Source organism: Phalangium opilio, unplaced genomic scaffold, assembly GCF_054372755.1.
Source record: "Phalangium opilio isolate 3A_F unplaced genomic scaffold, DU_Popi_V2 ptg000217l_1, whole genome shotgun sequence".
Lineage (NCBI taxonomy): Eukaryota > Metazoa > Arthropoda > Arachnida > Opiliones > Phalangiidae > Phalangium > Phalangium opilio.
In genome coordinates, this window is record NW_028324218.1 from 14,376,711 (window position 1) to 14,392,710 (window position 16,000).

Genomic DNA, 16,000 nt, shown 5'->3' on the forward strand with positions numbered 1-16,000 from the left:
TGTATCTTAAAGTAAATTATTTGCTTCAGGAAAGTTTACCTGGTTGCATGAATAAGAGCCGAAATAGCTCAGTTGGGAGAGCGTTAGACTGAAGATCTAAAGGTCCCTGGTTCGATCCCGGGTTTCGGCAACACGAGGGCTTTTTGGGTCGTGTACCTTAAGGTAAATTACTTTCTTCAGGAAAAATTCCCTAGCTGCTTGAATATGAGCCGAAATAGCTCAGTTGGGAGAGCGTTAGACTGAAGATCTAAAGGACCCTGGTTCGATCCCGAGTTTCGGCAACACGAGAGCTTTTTGGGTCGTGTATCTTAAAGTAAATTATTTGCTTCAGGAAAAATTCCCTAGCTGCTTGAATATGAGCCGAAATAGCTCAGTTGGGAGAGCGTTAGACTGAAGATTTAAAGGTCCCTGGTTCGATCCCGGGTTTCGGCAACATGAAAGCTTTTTGGGTCGTGTACATTAAAGTAAAATGCTTTCCCAAGGAAAGTGTCCCTGGTTACATGAAAAAGAGCCGAAATAGCTTAGTTGGGAGAGCGTAAGACTGAAGATCTAATGGTCCCTGGTTCGATCCCGGGTTTCGGCAACAGCAGAGGTGTTTGGGTCGTGTACCTTAAGGTAAATTACTTTCTTCAGGAAAAATTCCCTAGCTGGTTGAATATGAGCCGAAATAGCTCAGTTGGGAGAGCGTTGGACTGAAGATCTAAAGGTCCCTGGTTCGATCCCGGGTTTCGGCAACACGAGAGCTTTTTGGGTCGTGTACCTTAAGGTAAATTACTTTCTTCAGGAAAAATTCCCTAGCTGCTTGAATATGAGCCGAAATAGCTCAGTTGGGAGAGCGTTAGACTGAAGATCTAAAGGACCCTGGTTCGATCCCGAGTTTCGGCAACACGAGAGCTTTTTGGGTCGTGTATCTTAAAGTAAATTATTTGCTTCAGGAAAAATTCCCTAGCTGCTTGAATATGAGCCGAAATAGCTCAGTTGGGAGAGCGTTAGACTGAAGATCTAAAGGTCCCTGGTTCGATCCCGGGTTTCGGCAACATGAAAGCTTTTTGGGTCGTGTACCTTAAGGTAAATTACTTTCTTCAGGAAAAATTCCCTAGCTGGTTGAATATGAGCCGAAATAGCTGAGTTGGGAGAGCGTTGGACTGAAGATCTAAAGGTCCCTGGTTCGATCCCGGGTTTCGGCAACACGAGAGCTTTTTGGGTCGTGTACATTAAAGTAAACTGCTTTCCCAAGGAAAGTGTCCCTGGTTACATGAAAAGGAGCCGAAATAGCTTAGTTGGGAGAGCGTTAGACTGAAGATCTAAAGGTCCCTGGTTCGATCCCGGGTTTCGGCAACAGCAGAAGTGTTTGGATCGTGTATCTTAAAGTAAATTATTTTCTTCAGGAAAAGTTCCCTAGCTGCTTGAACAAGAGCCGAAATAGCTCAGTTGGAAGAGCGTTAGACTAAAGATCTAAAGGTCCCTGGTTTGATCCCAGGTTTCGGCAATATGAAATCTTTATGGATAGTATATCTTAAAGTAAATTATTTGCTTCAGGAAAAATTCCCTAGCTGCTTGAATGTGAGCCGAAATAGCTCAGTTGGGAGAGCGTTAGACTGAAGATCTAAAGGTCCCTGGTTCGATCCCGGGTTTCGGCATCACGAGAGCTTTTTCGGTCGAGTATCTTAAAGTAAATTATTTGCTTCAGGAAAGTTTACCTGGTTGCATGAAGAAGAGCCGAAATAGCTCAGTTTGCAGAGCGTTAGACTGAAGATCAAAAGGTCCCTGGTTCGATCCCGGGTTTCGGCAACAGCAGAGGTGTTTGGATCGTGTATCTTAAAGTAAATTATTTTCTTCAGGAAAAATTCCCTTGCTCCGTGAATATGAGCCGAAATTGCTCAGTTGGGAGAGCGTTGGACTGAAGATCTAAAGGTCCCTGGTTCGATCCCGGGTTTCGGAAATACGAGAGCTTTTTGGGTCGTGTATCTTAAAGTAAATTATTTGCTTCAGGAAAAATTCCCTAGCTGCGTGAATATGAGCCGAAATAGCTCAGTTGGGAGAGCGTTAGACTGAAGATCTAAAGGTCCCTGGTTCGATCCCGGGTTTCGGCAACATGAAAGCTTTTTGGGTCGTGTACATTAAAGTAAACTGCTTTCCCAAGGAAAGTGTCCCTGGTTACATGAAAAAGAGCCGAAATAGCTTAGTTGGGAGAGCGTAAGACTGAAGATCTAATGGTCCCTGGTTCGATCCCGGGTTTCGGCAACAGCAGAGGTGTTTGGATCGTGTATCTTAAAGTAAATTATTTTCTTCAGGAAAAATTCCCTTGCTCCGTGAATATGAGCCGAAATTGCTCAGTTGGGAGAGCGTTGGACTGAAGATATAAAGGTCCCTGGTTCGATCCCGGGTTTCGGAAATACGAGAGCTTTTTGGGTCGTGTATCTTAAAGTAAATTATTTGCTTCAGGAAAAATTCCCTAGCTGCGTGGATATGAGCCGAAATAGCTCAGTTGGGAGAGCGTTAGACTGAAGATCTAAAGGTCCCTGGTTCGATCCCGGGTTTCGGCAACACGAGAGCTTTTTGGGTCGTGTACCTTAAGGTAAATTACTTTCTTCAGGAAAAATTCCCTAGCTGCTTGAATATGAGCCGAAATAGCTCAGTTGGGAGAGCGTTAGACTGAAGATCTAAAGGTCCCTGGTTCGATCCCGAGTTTCGGCAACACGAGAGCTTTTTGGGTCGTGTATCTTAAAGTAAATTATTTGCTTCAGGAAAAATTCCCTAGCTGCTTGAATATGAGCCGAAATAGCTCAGTTGGGAGAGCGTTAGACTGAAGATCTAAAGGTCCCTGTTCGATCCCGGGTTTCGGCAACATGAAAGCTTTTTGGGTCGTGTACATTAAAGTAAACTGCTTTCCCAAGGAAAGTGTCCCTGGTTACATGAAAAAGAGCCGAAATAGCTTAGTTGGGAGAGCGTAAGACTGAAGATCTAATGGTCCCTGGTTCGATCCCGGGTTTCGGCAACAGCAGAGGTGTTTGGATCGTGTATCTTAAAGTAAATTATTTTCTTCAGGAAAAATTCCCTTGCTCCGTGAATATGAGCCGAAATTGCTCAGTTGGGAGAGCGTTGGACTGAAGATCTAAAGGTCCCTGGTTCGATCCCGGGTTTCGGAAATACGAGAGCTTTTTGGGTCGTGTATCTTAAAGTAAATTATTTGCTTCAGGAAAAATTCCCTAGCTGCGTGAATATGAGCCGAAATAGCTCAGTTGGGAGAGCGTTAGACTGAAGATCAAAAGGTCCCTGGTTCGATCCCGGGTTTCGGCAACACGAGAGCTTTTTGGGTCGTGTACCTTAAGGTAAATTACTTTCTTCAGGAAAAATTCCCTAGCTGCTTGAATATGAGCCGAAATAGCTCAGTTGGGAGAGCGTTAGACTGAAGATCTAAAGGTCCCTGGTTCGATCCCGAGTTTCGGCAACACGAGAGCTTTTTGGGTCGTGTATCTTAAAGTAAATTATTTGCTTCAGGAAAAATTCCCTAGCTGCTTGAATATGAGCCGAAATAGCTTAGTTGGGAGAGCGTTAGACTGAAGGTCTAAAGGTCCCTGGTTCGATCCCGGGTTTCGGCAACAGCAGAGGTGTTTGGATCGTGTATCTTATAGTAAATTATTTTCTTCAGGAAAAATTCCCTTGCTCCGTGAATATGAGCCGAAATTGCTCAGTTGGGAGAGCGTTAGACTGAAGATCTAAAGGTCCCTGGTTCGATCCCGGGTTTCGGAAATACGAGAGCTTTTTGGGTCGTGTATCTTAAAGTAAATTATTTGCTTCAGGAAAAATTCCCTGGCTGCTTAAATATGAGCCGAAATAGCTCAGTTGGGAGAGCGTTAGCCTGAAGATCTAAAGGTCCCCGGTTCGATCCCGGGTTTCGGCAATACGAGAGCTTTTTGGGTCGTGTATCTTAAAGTAAATTATTTGCTTCAGGAAAGTTTACCTGGTTGCATGAATAAGAGCCGAAATAGCTCAGTTGGGAGAGCGTTAGACTGAAGATTTAAAGGTCCCTGGTTCGATCCCGGGTTTCGGCAACATGAAAGCTTTTTGGGTCGTGTACATTAAAGTAAACTGCTTTCCCAAGGAAAGTGTCCCTGGTTACATGACAAAGAGCCGAAATAGCTTAGTTGGGAGAGCGTAAGACTGAAGATCTAATGGTCCCTGGTTCGATCCCGGGTTTCGGCAACAGCAGAGGTGTTTGGATCGTGTATCTTAAAGTAAATTATTTTCTTCAGGAAAAATTCCCTTGCTCCGTGAATATGAGCCGAAATTGCTCAGTTGGGAGAGCGTTGGACTGAAGATCTAAAGGTCCCTGGTTCGATCCCGGGTTTCGGAAATACGAGAGCTTTTTGGGTCGTGTATCTTAAAGTAAATTATTTGCTTCAGGAAAAATTCCCTAGCTGCTTGAATATGAGCCGAAATAGCTTACATGGGAGAGCGTTAGACTGAAGATCTAAAGGTCCCTGGTTCGATCCCGGGTTTCGGCAACACGAGAGCTTTTTGGGTCGTGTACATTAAAGTAAACTGCTTTCCCAAGGAAAGTGTCCCTGGTTACATGAAAAGGAGCCGAAATAGCTTAGTTGGGAGAGCGTTAGACTGAAGATCTAAAGGTCCCTGGTTCGATCCCGGGTTTCGGCAACAGCAGAAGTGTTTGGATCGTGTATCTTAAAGTAAATTATTTTCTTCAGGAAAAATTCCCTAGCTGCTTGAACAAGAGCCGAAATAGCTCAGTTGGGAGAGCGTTAGACTGAAGATCTAAAGGTCCCTGGTTCGATCCCGGGTTTCGGCAACATGAAAGCTTTTTGGGTCGTGTACATTAAAGTAAACTGCTTTCCCAAGGAAAGTGTCCCTGGTTACATGAAAAAGAGCCGAAATAGCTTAGTTGGGAGAGCGTAAGACTGAAGATCTAATGGTCCCTGGTTCGATCCCGGGTTTCGGCAACAGCAGAGGTGTTTGGATCGTGTATCTTAAAGTAAATTATTTTCTTCAGGAAAAATTCCCTTGCTCCGTGAATATGAGCCGAAATTGCTCAGTTGGGAGAGCGTTGGACTGAAGATCTAAAGGTCCCTGGTTCGATCCCGGGTTTCGGAAATACGAGAGCTTTTTGGGTCGTGTATCTTAAAGTAAATTATTTGCTTCAGGAAAAATTCCCTAGCTGCGTGAATATGAGCCGAAATAGCTCAGTTGGGAGAGCGTTAGACTGAAGATCTAAAGGTCCCTGGTTCGATCCCGGGTTTCGGCAACATGAAAGCTTTTTTGGTCGTGTACATTAAAGTAAACTGCTTTCCCAAGGAAAGTGTCCCTGGTTACATGAAAAAGAGCCGAAATAGCTTAGTTGGGAGAGCGTAAGACTGAAGATCTAATGGTCCCTGGTTCGATCCCGGGTTTCGGCAACAGCAGAGGTGTTTGGATCGTGTATCTTAAAGTAAATTATTTTCTTCAGGAAAAATTCCCTTGCTCCGTGAATATGAGCCGAAATTGCTCAGTTGGGAGAGCGTTGGACTGAAGATATAAAGGTCCCTGGTTCGATCCCGGGTTTCGGAAATACGAGAGCTTTTTGGGTCGTGTACCTTAAGGTAAATTACTTTCTTCAGGAAAAATTCCCTAGCTGCTTGAATATGAGCCGAAATAGCTCAGTTGGGAGAGCGTTAGACTGAAGATCTAAAGGTCCCTGGTTCGATCCCGAGTTTCGGCAACACGAGAGCTTTTTGGGTCGTGTACCTTAAGGTAAATTACTTTCTTCAGGAAAAATTCCCTAGCTGCTTGAATATGAGCCGAAATAGCTCAGTTGGGAGAGCGTTAGACTGAAGATCTAAAGGACCCTGGTTCGATCCCGGGTTTCGGCAACAGCAGAGGTGTTTGGATCGTGTATCTTATAGTAAATTATTTTCTTCAGGAAAAATTCCCTTGCTCCGTGAATATGAGCCGAAATTGCTCAGTTGGGAGAGCGTTAGACTGAAGATCTAAAGGTCCCTGGTTCGATCCCGGGTTTCGGAAATACGAGAGCTTTTTGGGTCGTGTATCTTAAAGTAAATTATTTGCTTCAGGAAAAATTCCCTGGCTGCTTAAATATGAGCCGAAATAGCTCAGTTGGGAGAGCGTTAGCCTGAAGATCTAAAGGTCCCCGGTTCGATCCCGGGTTTCGGCAATACGAGAGCTTTTTGGGTCGTGTATCTTAAAGTAAATTATTTGCTTCAGGAAAGTTTACCTGGTTGCATGAATAAGAGCCGAAATAGCTCAGTTGGGAGAGCGTTAGACTGAAGATTTAAAGGTCCCTGGTTCGATCCCGGGTTTCGGCAACATGAAAGCTTTTTGGGTCGTGTACATTAAAGTAAACTGCTTTCCCAAGGAAAGTGTCCCTGGTTACATGAAAAAGAGCCGAAATAGCTTAGTTGGGAGAGCGTAAGACTGAAGATCTAATGGTCCCTGGTTCGATCCCGGGTTTCGGCAACAGCAGAGGTGTTTGGATCGTGTATCTTAAAGTAAATTATTTTCTTCAGGAAAAATTCCCTTGCTCCGTGAATATGAGCCGAAATTGCTCAGTTGGGAGAGCGTTGGACTGAAGATCTAAAGGTCCCTGGTTCGATCCCGGGTTTCGGAAATACGAGAGCTTTTTGGGTCGTGTATCTTAAAGTAAATTATTTGCTTCAGGAAAAATTCCCTAGCTGCGTGAATATGAGCCGAAATAGCTCAGTTGGGAGAGCGTTAGACTGAAGATCTAAAGGTCCCTGGTTCGATCCCGGGTTTCGGCAACATGAAAGCTTTTTGGGTCGTGTACATTAAAGTAAACTGCTTTCCCAAGGAAAGTGTCCCTGGTTACATGAAAAAGAGCCGAAATAGCTTAGTTGGGAGAGCGTAAGACTGAAGATCTAATGGTCCCTGGTTCGATCCCGGGTTTCGGCAACAGCAGAGGTGTTTGGATCGTGTATCTTAAAGTAAATTATTTTCTTCAGGAAAAATTCCCTTGCTCCGTGAATATGAGCCGAAATTGCTCAGTTGGGAGAGCGTTGGACTGAAGATATAAAGGTCCCTGGTTCGATCCCGGGTTTCGGAAATACGAGAGCTTTTTGGGTCGTGTATCTTAAAGTAAATTATTTGCTTCAGGAAAAATTCCCTAGCTGCGTGGATATGAGCCGAAATAGCTCAGTTGGGAGAGCGTTAGACTGAAGATCTAAAGGTCCCTGGTTCGATCCCGGGTTTCGGCAACACGAGAGCTTTTTGGGTCGTGTACCTTAAGGTAAATTACTTTCTTCAGGAAAAATTCCCTAGCTGCTTGAATATGAGCCGAAATAGCTCAGTTGGGAGAGCGTTAGACTGAAGATCTAAAGGTCCCTGGTTCGATCCCGAGTTTCGGCAACACGAGAGCTTTTTGGGTCGTGTATCTTAAAGTAAATTATTTGCTTCAGGAAAAATTCCCTAGCTGCTTGAATATGAGCCGAAATAGCTCAGTTGGGAGAGCGTTAGACTGAAGATCTAAAGGTCCCTGTTCGATCCCGGGTTTCGGCAACATGAAAGCTTTTTGGGTCGTGTACATTAAAGTAAACTGCTTTCCCAAGGAAAGTGTCCCTGATTACATGAAAAAGAGCCGAAATAGCTTAGTTGGGAGAGCGTTAGACTGAAGGTCTAAAGGTCCCTGGTTCGATCCCGGGTTTCGGCAACAGCAGAGGTGTTTGGATCGTGTATCTTATAGTAAATTATTTTCTTCAGGAAAAATTCCCTTGCTCCGTGAATATGAGCCGAAATTGCTCAGTTGGGAGAGCGTTAGACTGAAGATCTAAAGGTCCCTGGTTCGATCCCGGGTTTCGGAAATACGAGAGCTTTTTGGGTCGTGTATCTTAAAGTAAATTATTTGCTTCAGGAAAAATTCCCTGGCTGCTTAAATATGAGCCGAAATAGCTCAGTTGGGAGAGCGTTAGCCTGAAGATCTAAAGGTCCCCGGTTCGATCCCGGGTTTCGGCAATACGAGACCTTTTTGGGTCGTGTATCTTAAAGTAAATTATTTGCTTCAGGAAAGTTTACCTGGTTGCATGAATAAGAGCCGAAATAGCTCAGTTGGGAGAGCGTTAGACTGAAGATTTAAAGGTCCCTGGTTCGATCCCGGGTTTCGGCAACATGAAAGCTTTTTGGGTCGTGTACATTAAAGTAAACTGCTTTCCCAAGGAAAGTGTCCCTGGTTACATGAAAAAGAGCCGAAATAGCTTAGTTGGGAGAGCGTAAGACTGAAGATCTAATGGTCCCTGGTTCGATCCCGGGTTTCGGCAACAGAAGAGGTGTTTGGATCGTGTATCTTAAAGTAAATTATTTTCTTCAGGAAAAATTCCCTTGCTCCGTGAATATGAGCCGAAATTGCTCAGTTGGGAGAGCGTTGGACTGAAGATCTAAAGGTCCCTGGTTCGATCCCGGGTTTCGGAAATACGAGAGCTTTTTGGGTCGTGTATCTTAAAGTAAATTATTTGCTTCAGGAAAAATTCCCTAGCTGCTTGAATATGAGCCGAAATAGCTCAGTTGGGAGAGCGTTAGACTGAAGATCTAAAGGTCCCTGGTTCGATCCCGGGTTTCGGCAACACGAGAGCTTTTTGGGTCGTGTACCTTAAGGTAAATTACTTTCTTCAGGAAAAATTCCCTAGCTGCTTGAATATGAGCCGAAATAGCTCAGTTGGGAGAACGTTAGACTGAAGATCTAAAGGGCCCTGGTTCGATCCCGGGTTTCGGCAACATGAAAGCTTTTTGGGTCGTGTACATTAAAGTAAACTGCTTTCCCAAGGAAAGTGTCCCTGGTTACATGAAAAAGAGCCGAAATAGCTTAGTTGGGAGAGCGTTAGACTGAAGGTCTAAATGTCCGTGGTTCGATCCCGGGTTTCGGCAACAGCAGAGGTGTTTGGATCGTGTATCTTATAGTTAAATATTTTCTTCAGGAAAAATTCCCTTGCTCCGTGAATATGAGCCGAAATTGCTCAGTTGGGAGAGCGTTAGACTGAAGATCTAAAGGTCCCTTGTTCGATCCCGGGTTTCGGAAATACGAGAGCTTTTTGGGTCGTGTATCTTAAAGTAAATTATTTGCTTCAGGAAAAATTCCCTAGCTGCTTGAATATGAGCCGAAATAGCTCAGTTGGGAGAGCGTTAGACTGAAGATCTAAAGGTCCCTGGTTCGATCCCGGGTTTCGGCAACACGAGGGCTTTTTGGGTCGTGTACCTTAAGGTAAATTACAATCTTCAGGAAAAATTCCCTAGCTGCTTGAATATGAGCCGAAATAGCTCAGTTGGGAGAGCGTTAGACTGAAGATCTAAAGGACCCTGGTTCGATCCCGAGTTTCGGCAACACGAGAGCTTTTTGGGTCGTGTATCTTAAAGTAAATTATTTTCTTCAGGAAAAATTCCCTAGCTGCTTGAATATGAGCCGAAATAGCTCAGTTGGGAAAGCGTTAGACTGAAGATCTAAAGGTCCCTGGTTCGATCCCGGGTTTCGGCAACATGAAAGCTTTTTGGGTCGTGTACATTAAAGTAAACTGCTTTCCCAAGGAAAGTGTCCCTGGTTACATGAAAAAGAGCCGAAATAGCTTAGTTGGGAGAGCGTTAGACTGAAGGTCTAAAGGTCCCTGGTTCGATCCCGGGTTTCGGCAACAGCAGAGGTGTTTGGATCGTGTATCTTATAGTAAATTATTTTCTTCAGGAAAAATTCCCTTGCTCCGTGAATATGAGCCGAAATTGCTCAGTTGGGAGAGCGTTAGACTGAAGATCTAAAGGTCCCTTGTTCGATCCCGGGTTTCGGAAATACGAGAGCTTTTTGGGTCGTGTATCTTAAAGTAAATTATTTGCTTCAGGAAAAATTCCCTAGCTGCTTGAATATGAGCCGAAATAGCTCAGTTGGGAGAGCGTTAGACTGAAGATCTAAAGGTCCCTGGTTCGATCCCGGGTTTCGGCAACACGAGGGCTTTTTGGGTCGTGTATCTTAAGGTAAATTACTTTCTTCAGGAAAAATTCCCTAGCTGCTTGAATATGAGCCGAAATAGCTCAGTTGGGAGAGCGTTAGACTGAAGATCTAAAGGACCCTGGTTCGATCCCGAGTTTCGGCAACACGAGAGCTTTTTGGGTCGTGTATCTTAAAGTAAATTATTTGCTTCAGGAAAAATTCCCTAGCTGCTTGAATATGAGCCGAAATAGCTCAGTTGGGTGAGCGTTAGACTGAAGATCTAAAGGTCCCTGGTTCGATCCCGGGTTTCGGCAACATGAAAGCTTTTTGGGTCGTGTACATTAAAGTAAACTGCTTTCCCAAGGAAAGTGTCCCTGGTTACATGAAAAAGAGCCGAAATAGCTTAGTTGGGAGAGCGTTAGACTGAAGGTCTAAAGGTCCCTGGTTCGATCCCGAGTTTCGGCAACAGCAGAGGTGTTTGGATCGTGTATCTTATAGTAAATTATTTTCTTCAGGAAAAATTCCCTTGCTCCGTGAATATGAGCCGAAATTGCTCAGTTGGGAGAGCGTTAGACTGAAGATCTAAAGGTCCCTTGTTCGATCCCGGGTTTCGGCATCACGAGAGCTTTTTCGGTCGAGTATCTTAAAGTAAATTATTTGCTTCAGGAAAGTTTACCTGGTTGAATGAAGAAGAGCCGAAATAGCTCAGTTTACAGAGCGTTAGACTGAAGATCAAAAGGTCCCTGGTTCGATCCCGGGTTTCGGCAACATGAAAGCTTTTTGGGTCGTGTACATTAAAGTAAACTGCTTTCCCAAGGAAAGTGTCCCTGGTTACAAGAAAAAGAGCCGAAATAGCTTAGTTGGGAGAGCGTTAGACTGAAGGTCTAAAGGTCCCTGGTTCGATCCCGGGTTTCGGCAACAGCAGAGGTGTTTGGATCGTGTATCTTATAGTAAATTATTTTCTTCAGGAAAAATTCCCTTGCTCCGTGAATATGAGCCGAAATTCCTCAGTTGGGAGAGCGTTAGACTGAAGATCTAAAGGTCCCTTGTTCGATCCCGGGTTTCGGAAATACGAGAGCTTTTTGGGTCGTGTATCTTAAAGTAAATTATTTGCTTCAGGAAAAATTCCCTAGCTGCTTGAATATGACCGAAATAGCTCAGTTGGGAGAGCGTTAGACTGAAGATCTAAAGGACCCTGGTTTGATCCCGGGTTTCGGCAGCACGAGAGCTTTTTGGGTCGTGTACCTTAAGGTAAATTACTTTCTTCAGGAAAAATTCCCTAGCTGCTTGAATATGAGCCGAAATAGCTTGTTGGGAGAGCGTTAGACTGAAGATCTAAAGGACCCTGGTTCGATCCCGGGTTTCGGCAACACGAGAGCTTTTTGGGTCGTGTATCTTAAAGTAAATTATTTGCTTCAGGAAAAATTCCCTAGCTGCTTGAATATGAGCCGAAATAGCTCACATGGGAGAGCGTTAGACTGAAGATCTAAAGGTCCCTGGTTCGATCCCGGGTTTCGGCAACACGAGAGCTTTTTGGGTCGTGTACATTAAAGTAAACTGCTTTCCCAAGGAAAGTGTCCCTGGTTACAAGAAAAAGAGCCGAAATAGCTTAGTTGGGAGAGCGTTAGACTGAATATCTAAAGGTCCCTGGTTCGATCCCGGGTTTCGGCAACAGCAGAAGTGTTAGGATCGTGTATCTTAAAGTAAATTATTTCCTTCAGGAAAAATTCCCTAGCTGCTTGAACAAGAGCCGAAATAGCTCAGTTGGAAGAGCTTTAGACTAAAGATCTAAAGGTCCCTGGTTCGATCCCGGGTTTCGGCAACACGAGAGCTTTTTGGGTCGTGTATCTTAAAGTAAATTACTTGCTTCAGGAAAAATTCCCTAGCTGCTTGAATATGAGCCGAAATAGCTCAGTTGGGAGAGCGTTAAACTGAAGATCTAAAGGTCCATGGTTCGATCCCGGGTTTCGGCAACACGAGAGCTTTTTGGGTCGTGTACCTTAAGGTAAATTACTTTCTTCAGGAAAAATTCCCTAGCTGGTTGAATATGAGCCGAAATAGCTCAGTTGGGAGAGCGTTGGACTGAAGATCTAAAGGTCCCTGGTTCGATCCCGGGTTTCGGCATCACGAGAGCTTTTTGGGTCGAGTATGTTAAAGTAAATTATTTGCTTAAGGAAAGTTTACCTTGTTGCATGAATAAGAGCCGAAATAGCTCAGTTGGGAGAGCGTTAGACTGAAGATCTAAAGGTCCCTGGTTCGATCCCGGGTTTCGGCAACGTGAAAGCTTTTTGCGTCGTGTACATTAAAGTAAACTGCTTTCCCAAGGAAAGTGTCCCTGGTTACATGAAAAAGAGCCGAAATAGCTTAGTTGGGAGAGCGTTAGACTGAAGATCTAAAGGTCCCTGGTTCGATCCCGGGTTTCGGCAACAGCAGAGGTGTTTGGATCGTGTATCTTAAAGTAAATTATTTTCTTCAGGAAAAATTCCCTAGCTGCGTGAATATGAGCCGAAATTTCTCAGTTGGGAGAGCGTTAGACTGAAGATCTAAAGGTCCCTGGTTCGATCCCGGGTTTCGGCATCACGAGAGCTTTTTGGGTTGAGTATCTTAAAGTAAATTATTTGCTTAAGGAAAGTTTACCTGGTTGCATGAATAAAAGCCGAAATAGCTCAGTTGGGAGAGCGTAAGACTGAAGATCTAAAGGTCCCTGGTTCGATCCCGGGTTTCGGCAACATCAAAGCTTTTTGGGTCGTGTACATTAAAGTAAACTGCTTTCCCAAGGAAAGTGTCCCTGGTTACATGAAAAAGAGCCGAAATAGCTTAGTTGGGAGAGCGTTAGACTGAAGATCTAAAGGTCCCTGGTTCGATCCCGGGTTTCGGCAACAGCAGAGGTGTTTGGATCGTGTATCTTAAAGAAAATTATTTTCTTCAGGAAAAATTCCCTAGCTGCGTGAATATGAGCCGAAATTGCTCAGTTGGGAGAGCGTTAGACTGAAGATCTTAAGGTCCCTGGTTCGATCCCGGGTTTCGGCAACATGAAAGCTTTTTGGGTCGTGTACATTAAAGTAAACTGCTTTCCCAAGGAAAGTGTCCCTGGTTACATGAAAAAGAGCCGAAATAGCTTAGTTGGGAGAGCGTTAGACTGAAGATCTAAAGGTCCCTGGTTCGATCCCGGGTTTCGGCAACAGCAGAAGTGTTCGGATCGTGTATCTTAAAGTAAATTATTTTCTTCAGGAAAAATTCCCTAGCAGCTTGAACAAGAGCCGAAATAGCTCTGTTGGAAGAGCGTTAGACTAAAGATCTAAAGGTCCCTGGTTTGATCCCTGGTTTCGGCAATATGAAATCTTTTTGGATAGTATATCTTAAAAAAAATTATTTGCTTCAGGAAAAATTCCCTAGCTGCTTGAATGTGAGCCGAAATAGCTCAGTTGGGAGAGCGTTAGACTGAAGATCTAAAGGTCCCTGGTTCGATCCCGGGTTTCGGCAACACGAGAGCTTTTTGGGTCGTGTATCTTAAAGTAAATTACTTGCTTCAGGAAAAACTCCCTAGCTGCTTGAATATGAGCCGAAATAGCTCAGTTGGGAGAGCGTTAGACTGAAGATCTAAAGGTCCCTGGTTCGATCCCGGGTTTCGGCAACACGAGAGCTTTTTGGGTCGTGTACCTTAAGGTAAATTACTTTCTTCAGGAAAAATTCCCTAGCTGGTTGAATATGAGCCGAAATAGCTCAGTTGGGAGAGCGTTGGACTGAAGATCTAAAGGTCCCTAGTTCGATCCCGGGTTTCGGCATCACGAGAGCTTTTTGGGTCGAGTATCTTAAAGTAAATTATTTGCTTAAGGAAAGTTTACCTTGTTGCATGAATAAGAGCCGAAATAGCTCAGTTGGGAGAGCGTTAGACTGAAGATCTAAAGGTCCCTGGTTCGATCCCGGGTTTCGGCAACATGAAAGCTTTTTTGGTCGTGTACATTAAAGTAAACTGCTTTCCCAAGGAAAGTGTCCCTGGTTACATGAAAAAGAGCCGAAATAGCTTAGTTGGGAGAGCGTTAGACTGAAGGTCTAAAGGTCCCTGGTTCGATCCCGGGTTTCGGCAACAGCAGAGGTGTTTGGATCGTGTATCTTATAGTAAATTATTTTCTTCAGGAAAAATTCCCTAGCTGCTTGAACAAGAGCCGAAATAGCTCTGTTGGAAGAGCGTTAGACTAAAGATCTAAAGGTCCCTGGTTTGATCCCTGGTTTCGGCAATATGAAATCTTTTTGGATAGTATATCTTAAAAAAAATTATTTGCTTCAGGAAAAATTCCCTAGCTGCTTGAATGTGAGCCGAAATAGCTCAGTTGGGAGAGCGTTAGACTGAAGATCTAAAGGTCCCTGGTTCGATCCCGGGTTTCGGCAACACGAGAACTTTTTGGGTCGTGTATCTTAAAGTAAATTACTTGCTTCAGGAAAAATTCCCTAGCTGCTTGAATATGAGCCGAAATAGCTTAGTTGGGAGAGCGTTAGACTGAAGATCTAAAGGTCCCTGGTTCGATCCCGGGTTTCGGCAACAGCAGAGGTGTTTGGATCGTGTATCTTAAAGTAAATTATTTTCTTCAGGAAAAATTCCCTAGCTGCGTGAATATGAGCCGAAATTTCTCAGTTGGGAGAGCGTTAGACTGAAGATCTAAAGGTCCCTGGTTCGATCCCGGGTTTCGGCATCACGAGAGCTTTTTGGGTTGAGTATCTTAAAGTAAATTATTTGCTTAAGGAAAGTTTACCTGGTTGCATGAATAAGAGCCGAAATAGCTCAGTTGGGAGAGCGTAAGACTGAAGATCTAAAGGTCCCTGGTTCGATCCCGGGTTTCGGCAACATCAAAGCTTTTTGGGTCGTGTACATTAAAGTAAACTGCTTTCCCAAGGAAAGTGTCCCTGGTTACATGAAAAAGAGCCGAAATAGCTTAGTTGGGAGAGCGTTAGACTGAAGATCTAAAGGTTCCTGGTTCGATCCCGGGTTTCGGCAACAGCAGAGGTGTTTGGATCGTGTATCTTAAAGAAAATTATTTTCTTCAGGAAAAATTCCCTAGCTGCGTGAATATGAGCCGAAATTGCTCAGTTGGGAGAGCGTTAGACTGAAGATCTAAAGGTCCCTGGTTCGATCCCGGGTTTCGGCAACATGAAAGCTTTTTGGGTCGTGTACATTAAAGTAAACTGCTTTCCCAAGGAAAGTGTCCCTGGTTACATGAAAAAGAGCCGAAATAGCTTAGTTGGGAGAGCGTTAGACTGAAGATCTAAAGGTCCCTGGTTCGATCCCGGGTTTCGGCAACAGCAGAAGTGTTCGGATCGTGTATCTTAAAGTAAATTATTTTCTTCAGGAAAAATTCCCTAGCTGCTTGAACAGAGCCGAAATAGCTCTGTTGGAAGAGCGTTAGACTAAAGATCTAAAGGTCCCTGGTTTGATCCCTGGTTTCGGCAATATGAAATCTTTTTGGATAGTATATCTTAAAAAAAATTATTTGCTTCAGGAAAAATTCCCTAGCTGCTTGAATGTGAGCCGAAATAGCTCAGTTGGGAGAGCGTTAGACTGAAGATCTAAAGGTCCCTGGTTCGATCCCGGGTTTCGGCAACACGAGAGCTTTTTGGGTCGTGTATCTTAAAGTAAATTACTTGCTTCAGGAAAAATTCCCTAGCTGCTTGAATATGAGCCGAAATAGCTCAGTTGGGAGAGCGTTAGACTGAAGATCTAAAGGTCCCTGGTTCGATCCCGGGTTTCGGCAACACGAGAGCTTTTTGGGTCGTGTACCTTAAGGTAAATTACTTTCTTCAGGAAAAATTCCCTAGCTGCTTGAATATGAGGCGAAATAGCTCAGTTGGGAGAGCGTTGGACTGAAGATCTAAAGGTCCCTGGTTCGATCCCGGGTTTCGGCATCACCAGAGCTTTTTGCGTCGAGTATCTTAAAGTAAATTATTTGCTTAAGGAAAGTTTACCTTGTTGCATGAATAAGAGCCGAAATAGCTCAGTTGGGAGAGCGTTAGACTGAAGATCTAAAGGTCCCTGGTTCGATCCCGGGTTTCGGCAACACGAGAGCTTTTTGGGTC

The 16,000-nt window shown here is 44.2% G+C and overlaps 45 non-coding genes across 45 annotated transcripts; all 45 read left to right on the top strand.

Annotated features, from left to right (window-relative positions):
* Nucleotides 1–57: 57 nt before the first annotated feature.
* TRNAF-GAA (transfer RNA phenylalanine (anticodon GAA)) lies at nucleotides 58–130 on the top strand. Its single transcript has one exon. It is a non-coding gene; the product is annotated as a tRNA-Phe (tRNA).
* A 229-nt stretch (nucleotides 131–359) lies between these two features.
* On the top strand, nucleotides 360–432 carry TRNAF-GAA (transfer RNA phenylalanine (anticodon GAA)). Its single transcript has one exon. It is a non-coding gene; the product is annotated as a tRNA-Phe (tRNA).
* A 229-nt stretch (nucleotides 433–661) lies between these two features.
* Nucleotides 662–734, top strand: TRNAF-GAA (transfer RNA phenylalanine (anticodon GAA)). The gene has a single exon. It is a non-coding gene; the product is annotated as a tRNA-Phe (tRNA).
* Nucleotides 735–963: 229 nt separating this feature from the next.
* On the top strand, nucleotides 964–1,036 carry TRNAF-GAA (transfer RNA phenylalanine (anticodon GAA)). Its single transcript has one exon. It is a non-coding gene; the product is annotated as a tRNA-Phe (tRNA).
* Nucleotides 1,037–1,265: 229 nt separating this feature from the next.
* On the top strand, nucleotides 1,266–1,338 carry TRNAF-GAA (transfer RNA phenylalanine (anticodon GAA)). The gene has a single exon. It is a non-coding gene; the product is annotated as a tRNA-Phe (tRNA).
* Nucleotides 1,339–1,416: 78 nt separating this feature from the next.
* TRNAF-AAA (transfer RNA phenylalanine (anticodon AAA)) lies at nucleotides 1,417–1,489 on the top strand. Its single transcript has one exon. It is a non-coding gene; the product is annotated as a tRNA-Phe (tRNA).
* A 78-nt stretch (nucleotides 1,490–1,567) lies between these two features.
* TRNAF-GAA (transfer RNA phenylalanine (anticodon GAA)) lies at nucleotides 1,568–1,640 on the top strand. Its single transcript has one exon. It is a non-coding gene; the product is annotated as a tRNA-Phe (tRNA).
* Nucleotides 1,641–2,020: 380 nt separating this feature from the next.
* TRNAF-GAA (transfer RNA phenylalanine (anticodon GAA)) lies at nucleotides 2,021–2,093 on the top strand. Its single transcript has one exon. It is a non-coding gene; the product is annotated as a tRNA-Phe (tRNA).
* A 380-nt stretch (nucleotides 2,094–2,473) lies between these two features.
* TRNAF-GAA (transfer RNA phenylalanine (anticodon GAA)) lies at nucleotides 2,474–2,546 on the top strand. The gene has a single exon. It is a non-coding gene; the product is annotated as a tRNA-Phe (tRNA).
* Nucleotides 2,547–3,227: 681 nt separating this feature from the next.
* Nucleotides 3,228–3,300, top strand: TRNAF-GAA (transfer RNA phenylalanine (anticodon GAA)). Its single transcript has one exon. It is a non-coding gene; the product is annotated as a tRNA-Phe (tRNA).
* Nucleotides 3,301–3,982: 682 nt separating this feature from the next.
* TRNAF-GAA (transfer RNA phenylalanine (anticodon GAA)) lies at nucleotides 3,983–4,055 on the top strand. The gene has a single exon. It is a non-coding gene; the product is annotated as a tRNA-Phe (tRNA).
* Nucleotides 4,056–4,586: 531 nt separating this feature from the next.
* Nucleotides 4,587–4,659, top strand: TRNAF-GAA (transfer RNA phenylalanine (anticodon GAA)). Its single transcript has one exon. It is a non-coding gene; the product is annotated as a tRNA-Phe (tRNA).
* A 78-nt stretch (nucleotides 4,660–4,737) lies between these two features.
* Nucleotides 4,738–4,810, top strand: TRNAF-GAA (transfer RNA phenylalanine (anticodon GAA)). The gene has a single exon. It is a non-coding gene; the product is annotated as a tRNA-Phe (tRNA).
* A 380-nt stretch (nucleotides 4,811–5,190) lies between these two features.
* TRNAF-GAA (transfer RNA phenylalanine (anticodon GAA)) lies at nucleotides 5,191–5,263 on the top strand. The gene has a single exon. It is a non-coding gene; the product is annotated as a tRNA-Phe (tRNA).
* A 531-nt stretch (nucleotides 5,264–5,794) lies between these two features.
* TRNAF-GAA (transfer RNA phenylalanine (anticodon GAA)) lies at nucleotides 5,795–5,867 on the top strand. Its single transcript has one exon. It is a non-coding gene; the product is annotated as a tRNA-Phe (tRNA).
* A 380-nt stretch (nucleotides 5,868–6,247) lies between these two features.
* Nucleotides 6,248–6,320, top strand: TRNAF-GAA (transfer RNA phenylalanine (anticodon GAA)). Its single transcript has one exon. It is a non-coding gene; the product is annotated as a tRNA-Phe (tRNA).
* Nucleotides 6,321–6,700: 380 nt separating this feature from the next.
* Nucleotides 6,701–6,773, top strand: TRNAF-GAA (transfer RNA phenylalanine (anticodon GAA)). The gene has a single exon. It is a non-coding gene; the product is annotated as a tRNA-Phe (tRNA).
* A 380-nt stretch (nucleotides 6,774–7,153) lies between these two features.
* On the top strand, nucleotides 7,154–7,226 carry TRNAF-GAA (transfer RNA phenylalanine (anticodon GAA)). The gene has a single exon. It is a non-coding gene; the product is annotated as a tRNA-Phe (tRNA).
* Nucleotides 7,227–8,058: 832 nt separating this feature from the next.
* Nucleotides 8,059–8,131, top strand: TRNAF-GAA (transfer RNA phenylalanine (anticodon GAA)). The gene has a single exon. It is a non-coding gene; the product is annotated as a tRNA-Phe (tRNA).
* Nucleotides 8,132–8,511: 380 nt separating this feature from the next.
* Nucleotides 8,512–8,584, top strand: TRNAF-GAA (transfer RNA phenylalanine (anticodon GAA)). The gene has a single exon. It is a non-coding gene; the product is annotated as a tRNA-Phe (tRNA).
* Nucleotides 8,585–8,662: 78 nt separating this feature from the next.
* On the top strand, nucleotides 8,663–8,735 carry TRNAF-GAA (transfer RNA phenylalanine (anticodon GAA)). Its single transcript has one exon. It is a non-coding gene; the product is annotated as a tRNA-Phe (tRNA).
* A 380-nt stretch (nucleotides 8,736–9,115) lies between these two features.
* Nucleotides 9,116–9,188, top strand: TRNAF-GAA (transfer RNA phenylalanine (anticodon GAA)). Its single transcript has one exon. It is a non-coding gene; the product is annotated as a tRNA-Phe (tRNA).
* Nucleotides 9,189–9,417: 229 nt separating this feature from the next.
* Nucleotides 9,418–9,490, top strand: TRNAF-GAA (transfer RNA phenylalanine (anticodon GAA)). The gene has a single exon. It is a non-coding gene; the product is annotated as a tRNA-Phe (tRNA).
* A 380-nt stretch (nucleotides 9,491–9,870) lies between these two features.
* On the top strand, nucleotides 9,871–9,943 carry TRNAF-GAA (transfer RNA phenylalanine (anticodon GAA)). Its single transcript has one exon. It is a non-coding gene; the product is annotated as a tRNA-Phe (tRNA).
* Nucleotides 9,944–10,172: 229 nt separating this feature from the next.
* Nucleotides 10,173–10,245, top strand: TRNAF-GAA (transfer RNA phenylalanine (anticodon GAA)). The gene has a single exon. It is a non-coding gene; the product is annotated as a tRNA-Phe (tRNA).
* Nucleotides 10,246–11,680: 1,435 nt separating this feature from the next.
* Nucleotides 11,681–11,753, top strand: TRNAF-AAA (transfer RNA phenylalanine (anticodon AAA)). Its single transcript has one exon. It is a non-coding gene; the product is annotated as a tRNA-Phe (tRNA).
* A 229-nt stretch (nucleotides 11,754–11,982) lies between these two features.
* TRNAF-GAA (transfer RNA phenylalanine (anticodon GAA)) lies at nucleotides 11,983–12,055 on the top strand. The gene has a single exon. It is a non-coding gene; the product is annotated as a tRNA-Phe (tRNA).
* A 78-nt stretch (nucleotides 12,056–12,133) lies between these two features.
* TRNAF-GAA (transfer RNA phenylalanine (anticodon GAA)) lies at nucleotides 12,134–12,206 on the top strand. The gene has a single exon. It is a non-coding gene; the product is annotated as a tRNA-Phe (tRNA).
* A 78-nt stretch (nucleotides 12,207–12,284) lies between these two features.
* TRNAF-GAA (transfer RNA phenylalanine (anticodon GAA)) lies at nucleotides 12,285–12,357 on the top strand. The gene has a single exon. It is a non-coding gene; the product is annotated as a tRNA-Phe (tRNA).
* A 380-nt stretch (nucleotides 12,358–12,737) lies between these two features.
* Nucleotides 12,738–12,810, top strand: TRNAF-GAA (transfer RNA phenylalanine (anticodon GAA)). The gene has a single exon. It is a non-coding gene; the product is annotated as a tRNA-Phe (tRNA).
* Nucleotides 12,811–13,039: 229 nt separating this feature from the next.
* On the top strand, nucleotides 13,040–13,112 carry TRNAF-GAA (transfer RNA phenylalanine (anticodon GAA)). The gene has a single exon. It is a non-coding gene; the product is annotated as a tRNA-Phe (tRNA).
* Nucleotides 13,113–13,190: 78 nt separating this feature from the next.
* Nucleotides 13,191–13,263, top strand: TRNAF-AAA (transfer RNA phenylalanine (anticodon AAA)). Its single transcript has one exon. It is a non-coding gene; the product is annotated as a tRNA-Phe (tRNA).
* Nucleotides 13,264–13,341: 78 nt separating this feature from the next.
* Nucleotides 13,342–13,414, top strand: TRNAF-GAA (transfer RNA phenylalanine (anticodon GAA)). The gene has a single exon. It is a non-coding gene; the product is annotated as a tRNA-Phe (tRNA).
* A 78-nt stretch (nucleotides 13,415–13,492) lies between these two features.
* Nucleotides 13,493–13,565, top strand: TRNAF-GAA (transfer RNA phenylalanine (anticodon GAA)). The gene has a single exon. It is a non-coding gene; the product is annotated as a tRNA-Phe (tRNA).
* Nucleotides 13,566–13,794: 229 nt separating this feature from the next.
* On the top strand, nucleotides 13,795–13,867 carry TRNAF-GAA (transfer RNA phenylalanine (anticodon GAA)). Its single transcript has one exon. It is a non-coding gene; the product is annotated as a tRNA-Phe (tRNA).
* Nucleotides 13,868–14,096: 229 nt separating this feature from the next.
* TRNAF-AAA (transfer RNA phenylalanine (anticodon AAA)) lies at nucleotides 14,097–14,169 on the top strand. Its single transcript has one exon. It is a non-coding gene; the product is annotated as a tRNA-Phe (tRNA).
* Nucleotides 14,170–14,247: 78 nt separating this feature from the next.
* TRNAF-GAA (transfer RNA phenylalanine (anticodon GAA)) lies at nucleotides 14,248–14,320 on the top strand. The gene has a single exon. It is a non-coding gene; the product is annotated as a tRNA-Phe (tRNA).
* Nucleotides 14,321–14,398: 78 nt separating this feature from the next.
* TRNAF-GAA (transfer RNA phenylalanine (anticodon GAA)) lies at nucleotides 14,399–14,471 on the top strand. The gene has a single exon. It is a non-coding gene; the product is annotated as a tRNA-Phe (tRNA).
* A 380-nt stretch (nucleotides 14,472–14,851) lies between these two features.
* Nucleotides 14,852–14,924, top strand: TRNAF-GAA (transfer RNA phenylalanine (anticodon GAA)). The gene has a single exon. It is a non-coding gene; the product is annotated as a tRNA-Phe (tRNA).
* Nucleotides 14,925–15,002: 78 nt separating this feature from the next.
* Nucleotides 15,003–15,075, top strand: TRNAF-GAA (transfer RNA phenylalanine (anticodon GAA)). Its single transcript has one exon. It is a non-coding gene; the product is annotated as a tRNA-Phe (tRNA).
* Nucleotides 15,076–15,153: 78 nt separating this feature from the next.
* Nucleotides 15,154–15,226, top strand: TRNAF-GAA (transfer RNA phenylalanine (anticodon GAA)). Its single transcript has one exon. It is a non-coding gene; the product is annotated as a tRNA-Phe (tRNA).
* Nucleotides 15,227–15,303: 77 nt separating this feature from the next.
* Nucleotides 15,304–15,376, top strand: TRNAF-AAA (transfer RNA phenylalanine (anticodon AAA)). The gene has a single exon. It is a non-coding gene; the product is annotated as a tRNA-Phe (tRNA).
* A 78-nt stretch (nucleotides 15,377–15,454) lies between these two features.
* Nucleotides 15,455–15,527, top strand: TRNAF-GAA (transfer RNA phenylalanine (anticodon GAA)). Its single transcript has one exon. It is a non-coding gene; the product is annotated as a tRNA-Phe (tRNA).
* A 78-nt stretch (nucleotides 15,528–15,605) lies between these two features.
* Nucleotides 15,606–15,678, top strand: TRNAF-GAA (transfer RNA phenylalanine (anticodon GAA)). Its single transcript has one exon. It is a non-coding gene; the product is annotated as a tRNA-Phe (tRNA).
* Nucleotides 15,679–15,907: 229 nt separating this feature from the next.
* On the top strand, nucleotides 15,908–15,980 carry TRNAF-GAA (transfer RNA phenylalanine (anticodon GAA)). Its single transcript has one exon. It is a non-coding gene; the product is annotated as a tRNA-Phe (tRNA).
* Nucleotides 15,981–16,000: the final 20 nt, after the last annotated feature.